Consider the following 6,597-nt stretch of genomic DNA (forward strand, 5'->3'; position numbering starts at 1 on the left):
GTTGGAAGAGAGAAGAGAGCATCAAAGAGTACAGGGAGAAAAGAAAAGAGCCAAAGAGAGTGTGTGAGACATAGCACTATTTGGAGAAATGATAAGTGGAGTTTCCTCTTTACTTTGTAATCAGAACATTTAAGCACTAGGGATGAATGATGCTGAATTTCAAGTGATTTGATTGCTACAGTGTAAACCTTTCCCTATATAAAAAGATCAGCCCAACCAAACAGTCACTAAAGCCTAACACACTCATGAATGCTTGGCATGACTTGGCTTACTACTTTGCCTTGTGGAAAATTTAAAAAGGCCCAAATTTTGTGACATATAAAACATGGACTGCTATAGCAGAGGAAAGATCAAAGAGACAGTCAGCCTGGAGGTGATGGGAAAACCCTAGGGATTACTTTGGATTTCTGTGGAATACGGTACTGGGAATTTTAGTTACTCATATCTAGATATAAAGGGCTAGAACATTCTGTAGTTGATACTGACTTTATGGATAGATCCACAACCATTACTTTTTAAAGCACTGTATGGTTTCTAAGGAACTTTTTGGTATATTATCTCACTTGTTCTTCACAGAGCTCTATGAAGCAGGAGCAGGGTAATTCTTCTCTCCTTTTTGAAGATCAGGAAGCAGCCTGAGATTAAGAGACATGGCCAATGTGATATTGTGATATAATAAGAAATATATATTTGGCCTTTGTCCCTCAGTTGCTGACACAGAGCTCCTAAAACCTAATACTTCCTGAGTGATAAGGGTGAGACAAGCATTTTTTGCTATTTATAATAAACCCCTTTCCACCACATCTCAGTTTATGTTAATGAGGTGACTCTTGATTGGCCCCTGGATAGCTTCAGGATGGAGGCTGGTTGCCAGAGGAACCAACCATGTGATTAGAGGGTTGGAATTTTCAGTCCCGCCTTCTTGACCTCCTGGGAAGGAAGAGGCTCTGGAGATTGAGTTAATCTTCATTGGCCAATGGTTTAATCAATCATGTCTATGCAAAGGAACCTCCATAAAACCTCTAAATGACAGGTGTTGGAGAGCTTCTGGGTTGGAGAACATATACACATGTCAGGAGGTGTCAAACCACAAACTCCACAGGGACAGAAGCTCCCACACTCAGGATCCTTCCAGACCTCATCCTATGTACTTCTTCAAATGACTGTTCCTTTGCATCTTTTATAATATCATTTGCAGTAGACTGGTAATAGTAAGTTAAGTGTTTCCCAGAATGGGCCGTTATAACAAATTATCAAATATGAGGTGGAGGTCGTAGGAACTCCTGATTTGTAGCCAAATCAGAAAGAAGTGTGAGTAATCTAAGACCTCACTACTTGGAGTTGGCATCTGAAGTGGGGGCCGTCTTGTGCAACTGAGTACTTAACCTGTGACATCTGTGTAAACTCCAGATAGTCAGAAATCAAGCTGTAGGATACCCAATTAGTGTCTGCAGAGAAGTGGAGAGTTGCTTAGTGTGGAAAACCCACACATTTGGTGTCAGAAGTTTTGTAAGTAGAGAAACCGATTTCCTTTACCCAAGGTCTCACAAACTTGGAGAACGAAGAGAGCTGGAATACTTCAGCCTCCTCTCCTATGTACAGGATAGGAATCTACAGATTGAAGAAAATTACTTTGGATCTAGTGACCTTTCATTTTAGTTTATGTAAAGCACACTTTTTATGAAACCCAAGGAAAGGAGGGGATACGTATCTTCTTAGGAAATAAAAAGATCAAGTATATTATTTTTAAAAAAACCCAGTTTTTTGAAGTAGTGTTTAAAATAAACGAATTTCTCATTTAGATTAAATAGGAAGTTTTTAGAAGGAAACTGATCCTTTTGGTAACAATCTGTGTTTGATTTCAAAGGAAACCAGCCACAGCCTGGAATGAAAGCCTCTTGTTCCTTAAGCATGCCCCTGGGTATACACACATACCCACAGAGTTTCTTCTCCCTCCGAAGTGGAACCAGCAGACTCACAGCTGAGAACTCATTCATCCTCACCACAGAGGAAAGCTGTCTAGAGAATAAAATCATTAGTGTATTTCATGCCTTGGGCTGCTGATTAGACAAGACACTTGGATAGATATAAGGATTGATATACTATGATTCTAAGTATATAAATTATATTTTCCCAAGATGAGAAAAATGTAACACTTTAAAGTGTTCCCTTTGAGGGATGAGAGGAAGAATGGGGGTCATTAGGAATCAAAGGCCCACACATTCTGAAGATCTAAGCAACCTGAAAGAAAACTTTCCTATTTGTGAAATAGAATAGGAGATAAAATACCTTATTCTGTTTCCAACTTGAGCCAGGACAAAGGATCAAATTATAAAAATAGACTCACATGAATTGTAGATCTTACCCAGGATCAATTTTACTAATAGTTTCTAAGCAATCGAAAGGCACAGACCCAGGGAGAGGTCTGACACAATGAGTGTGGCTTCCCATTTTTTCCTTTTCTATATTGGACTCACACTGTTTGGCTCAGTGATAGATGAAGTAATTGACATGTGTGAATTACCTCACACTTTAGGGAGGAATTAAATTATGAAACGTTGCCATTTTTATACTCATGGAGTTGTGACCTTACATAATGTTTTTCTAGGAAGCCATTCCTCATAAATCCATAAACTCTAGAATTATTTACCATAAGCAATCCTCAAACAAGGACATCCTGCTATAAATATTCCAGAGATGAGTACCTTATTTCTAGCAAACATTTTTTGTTGTCAGCATACTCAGAGATTTGATTGGATTATCTGCTTTCTTTTTTCTTTTCCAGGAGCATCTGTCCAGTAAGAAGAGAGAAGCGAATCATAAGCCCATTGCTTAATTTCTTCCTCCTTATTACCTTTCATCTTATCCCCCTCACCCAATTTCAATACTTTAGAACACAGATCTCTAACTACTCTCGGGGCAGTTACCTAAAATCTTAAGTAATGTGCTTTTATAACTTCATGTGAGATGGCCAAGGCATATTTTCAAAATGACAGGGGAACTTTATTCCATAGTCATTGAAAAGAGAGTAATCCAGATGGTGTTAGAGGCTAGTTTTCTTCCCCTATCCTGAGTTTATCAGGGAGGTGGTTTATTTAGGTAATGGATGAACAAGCTGATCAAGAAAGTCTTCTTTCTTTCTCATAACGCTATTTCCTATCCTGGGAAGTCTATTATTACTTAATTTCTTATATGTTTCTTAATCTTCTTTTGCTCTAAGTACCTACAGTTATGGAGGTAGGGTCCCTTTACTGGAACCTTTTTCATGGTATGTCCAGTTCAAATAGTATCAGTCTAAACACATATCTCTGTTGTATGACTAAAGCTTGGGGGATTACCTGTGCCCTGCTACTTCTCTACTTGTAAATTTTCCCCCAATAAACAGTATATTATATTTGCATTGCGTCACGGTAGTTTTATGGACTTCTATTTCCTTTTTGCACAGCAATCATCAGATGGGCTTTGACATACACTCTGATTTAGACTACTGAGGTTAGGAAAATTGACCTGTGGGTGAAAAACCAATTAGAGACATGATAACACCTATCCCTTTAACCTTCAACTCCTCTGTGGTATAGAGAGAGGAGATTTTACCACCAAGATGACAGTGATGGTATTCCTATAACCAAAAGTTAAATCTAACAATGCCCAGTAGAATAAATTGAGTACCCACATGGTATATAAAAATCCAGGTCCAAAAAAATATCCATTGCTGTATTAAAGGGAGAAATCCTATCGTTCTGTATCCAAGTGGTATTTTTCCATTTACAGAACACTTAAGGATAAACATATGATAAGAAATAGAGTATCTCAGAATCATTTAAGTCATAGCTTTTGAGAGGGTAAGCTTTCCTTATTCTAAAAGGAGAATGTACACTTGTGCTTAATGTTTTAACTAGCAAATGACATAATATGTTACATATTGTGTAGAAGTAAAAATATAAAGGCATATCTCTCAACCATATTAGCTTGAAAATATAATAAAGATAATTTAAATCCAAACTTTAAAATATGTCGTGTTTGCATTTGCACATATGAATTATAAATTCAATAATATTTGGGGCGTTCTAGGTGGGATTCGTGTAGAATAAACAAGAAAGTTTAGAAAGTGCCTCTGGGCTTCCCTGGGCTAAATTTAGCTAGTAGTAATTTGTTAGAAAGTTGATGGCTATAAAATAATCCATCAGAATAAATATTTTGAAGGGAAAATAGAGAAAGCAGGGCATAAGCAGTGACACTAAAGCCTTGGAGACCAGAAAGCAAATGCTTCAACAAAGGCCATGGCATTCTCCTGAGGCAAGAGATCCTTGAGTCCAAACAGTGACTCTCATTATATGTTGGGTTCTCCATACACCACCCCCTTATTTAGTATGAGACTTTTAAAGATAAATAAAATAGAGGAAGGATGAAGTTTTAGACCTTAGCAACAGGGTTAGTAATGCACAAGACAAAATGTAAAGTCAACTTTTTTAAGGCCCACATTGTCATGGGACTTGTGTGATATTTAGGATCTATTATTAAGTTTCTTTACGAGCTATCTTTTACCAACAATGCTGTGTAACAATCTACCAGAAAACCTCAGTGGTATTTGACAATACTCATTTATTATTTTTTATGAGTCAATATGTTAACTGGGTGATGCTACTGATCTGGTCTAGGCTTATCTTACCTTGGTTAAACTTATTCATTTGTCTGTGGGTACTTTGCAGAGCCACTGAGGGCTTGCTAATTTAGGATGACCTTGGCATGGATTTCCCATCCATGCTCCATGTGGTCTCACCTTCACTATCAGTCTAGCCCAAGCCTTTCATGATGTCATAGACAGGATTGAATAGAGAGAATGGAAATGTGTGGCCCCATCTCAGAAATGACATGCCATTACTCCTGCTTCAACCTACTGGTCAACGTAATAGCTTTTCCAGACTCTAAGTATGAGGTAGGGGTGAGGAAAACATCATTTTTCCTATTGTTCTCCTAGGTTCTCTTTACTGGATTGGCACGCAAATTTATTTAATAGAAGTTTTATGTGACACAGGGGACCTCATAAGGAAATGAAGACCCAAAGAAATGGTTAAACCTGAGCATTTTTATGTTAGGTTTGATGAAAAGTGGGGAGTCATGAAAAAATGTGATAGAATGAAAGGACATGAACTAAGGGTAATAAACTGGGGGAAACTTGCCAAGTGCCATTCATTCCGATTCCTCTCAGCATGTCTCTATCTTCAGAGATAAGTAGGCTTCTTTCCTCTGGGTATCTCTCACAAGAGAGTCTTATGACCCACTTCAGGGGAGAGGGGGAAGGTCAGAGAGCCCCTTCTGCACCTGTCATTTCTCAAATTCCTTCAGTTTAAATGATCACTATGCCAAGGTGTCATATTGTGTGTGTGTGTGTGTGTGTGTGTGTGTGTGTGTGTGTGGAAATTCTCATTTATTAAATTTGGACATAATCATCCCAGTAATGAAATAAAAATAAAATACTACAATATAAAAAGGAAAAGAGTAGTGGATAATAATTTTTAATTACATGAATGTGTTTAAATAAAGGGAAAAACTACCTATATATTGGTGGTTTTAATACTTAATTTATCATTACAGTTTCTGTCTTCTTGATGTGTGTTTTTAGTTTTAAAATAAACAATTAAAAAAATTTTAAAGAACAAATCTCAACATTAACGATATTGAAATTCAGTAAATATTCACATACTAATTTAAATTTACACCTTAAAAATATTATACTTCACAATCTGCACTCTGTTTCACTGTTGTAAATCTTAAACACAAATCCGCTTTCCAAATGGTGACAGAGTGACAGAATAGAAGAAAGTCAAGTTCTGTTTTTTTCATTCTTTGCAATCACAGTAGTTAACACTGTTTATATTAAGCCAACCGTTTAAAAGCAAGAATATGTGATGCTACAGGGGATGAGAGTCACGAAGCATGGCCAGAGCCAGCTCGGACGATTCTGAAACCTTAGAACTTACTCTCGAAGCAAATGCAGGTAACAGGGAGCCACCGTATAACTGCGAATTCTCCAAACTGACTTCCACGTGGAGTACAGGCAAGGAGAGACTCAAACAGATGTTAATGGGAGAGAGTTGCACATTTTGCAATGAATTGAAGCATAGAAAATTCCTCCTACACCAGGTAAAGATAAGAGCTGCCGTTTAGAGGAGACAGAATCTTAGGAGGAGTGAGTCATGTGCTTTTTGAACTAAAGCCAAAAATCATAAATAAGTGTGGGGTTCTGTAATGAATGTCAGTTTGTTTTTATGTATTAACCACTGTTATTTATCAAAGTTAAAATTCTTGTGGAAGTAGCTCATATTTCCTTTCTGCAATTGATCTGAGAACACATTAAAACGTGGGAGACGGGGAGCAATGAAAGGTATTTAGCCAGTCCATCCCACAAAATCAATCCCCTTTTAAATCCATGTCAGCAAAACCTTCAGATAAACCCATCTCTTGAAAGGTTGTTTTTATTAACGTTACCTCGTGAATAATAAAAATAAACATATATTGCATACAGAGAAAAAATGGCCACTGAGAAAGTCACCTCCCCACACAGATCGCACTAGATTTCCAAAAATATCTACCACC

At 37.3% G+C, this 6,597-nt stretch overlaps 1 long non-coding RNA gene across 1 annotated transcript; it reads right to left on the reverse strand.

The window, feature by feature from the left end:
- Nucleotides 1–1,812: 1,812 nt before the first annotated feature.
- LOC141278691 (uncharacterized) lies at nt 1,813–4,757 on the reverse strand. Its single transcript, XR_012331734.1, has 3 exons — nt 4,670–4,757; nt 2,706–2,791; nt 1,813–2,019 (listed from the first exon to the last, which is right to left on the reverse strand). It is a non-coding gene; the product is annotated as an uncharacterized lncRNA (long non-coding RNA).
- Nucleotides 4,758–6,597: the final 1,840 nt, after the last annotated feature.

This window comes from Tursiops truncatus, chromosome 5 (genome assembly GCF_011762595.2).
Source record: "Tursiops truncatus isolate mTurTru1 chromosome 5, mTurTru1.mat.Y, whole genome shotgun sequence".
Lineage (NCBI taxonomy): Eukaryota > Metazoa > Chordata > Mammalia > Artiodactyla > Delphinidae > Tursiops > Tursiops truncatus.